Source organism: Macrobrachium rosenbergii, chromosome 5 (assembly GCF_040412425.1).
Source record: "Macrobrachium rosenbergii isolate ZJJX-2024 chromosome 5, ASM4041242v1, whole genome shotgun sequence".
Lineage (NCBI taxonomy): Eukaryota > Metazoa > Arthropoda > Malacostraca > Decapoda > Palaemonidae > Macrobrachium > Macrobrachium rosenbergii.
In genome coordinates, this window is record NC_089745.1 from 46,156,494 (window position 1) to 46,157,906 (window position 1,413).

Genomic DNA, 1,413 nt, shown 5'->3' on the forward strand with positions numbered 1-1,413 from the left:
TAACCTATTTGCTATGGTAAACGTGATAAATGCTGAATTATGGGTAATTACCGATAAATATGCATAATTACTAGTATAAGTGGCATATGTGACTAATTTTTAACATATTAATGAAGTTTTCCTATAAAGGTTAGATTAAGTTATGTTAAGTTTTGTCACATCTACTACACTTGCTTGTATTAATGCATATTTGCTGGTGACAATAAGCGGGAAATATTGGTGAAAATAACCCTGAAATACTGGTGAAAATAAGCCTGAAATATCGGTGAAAATAAGCCTGAAATATCGGTGAAAATATGCCTGAAATATTGGTGAAAATAAGCCTGAAATTACTGGTGAAACTAAGCTTTAACACTGATGTAAACAAGCTTAAACGCTGCTGAAAATGGACTTCAATAATGGCGAAAGCTGTAAAATATTCTCATATTTTAAAACACCGATTGATTAAGTCTTTTAATTCAGTTCACATGTACTCGTACTTCTCTCTCAGAATTCAGCGAGTCTGCCTTTATAGATATCTGCAGTCATTTTTATTAATACTTTACGAACCTTGGCCTGCCATTGTCAAATCTCCAGCCGATTATCGTGCGAAATACTTCCATATTTTTGCTAATATCGTTACAGCACTAATGTTTAAAAATTAGTATCTTAAGGGTGACGATTCATATGAATTAAGAGATATCAACTTGTATAAGCGACTGATAATATTTATTATGTTATGCTATATACGGTATAATATATAATAAATATGTTCTATATGTATGTATGTATGTATGTATATATATATATATATATATATATATATATATATATATATATATATATATATATATGTATATATATATATATATATATATATATATATATATATATATATATATAATATATATATATATATAAATATATGAAATTTTGTCACACACACACACGCGTGAATTTATAATATTCAAGTATTAAGCCACAAACATCATTTAATATGGAATTCACTATACCTTGGAAGCAACGTACACTCAAATGGAATTGTAACTGATAAGTGCTTCCACGCCGGCCAGGATTCGAACCGGTGCCTGATTTAGAAACTATTGACAGTAACTTTGACCACCCATATATATGCTGTATATAGATATATATACAGTATATATATATATATATATATATATATATATATATATATATATATATATATATAGAGAGAGAGAGAGAGAGAGAGAGAGAGAGAGAGAGAGAGAGAGCAGGGTCTATAATGTCATTACCATCCAAGTTCCTAACCCTAAACGGCCTAAGTTTGAACCATGATCATGATACGGGGGCTTCATTTATAATTATCATCACCACCAACAGGGTCTTCCAACTCTTCAGGTGCCCAGAGGAGCCCAGCTGACACTAACAAGTGAGAAATGATAACTTAAAGGT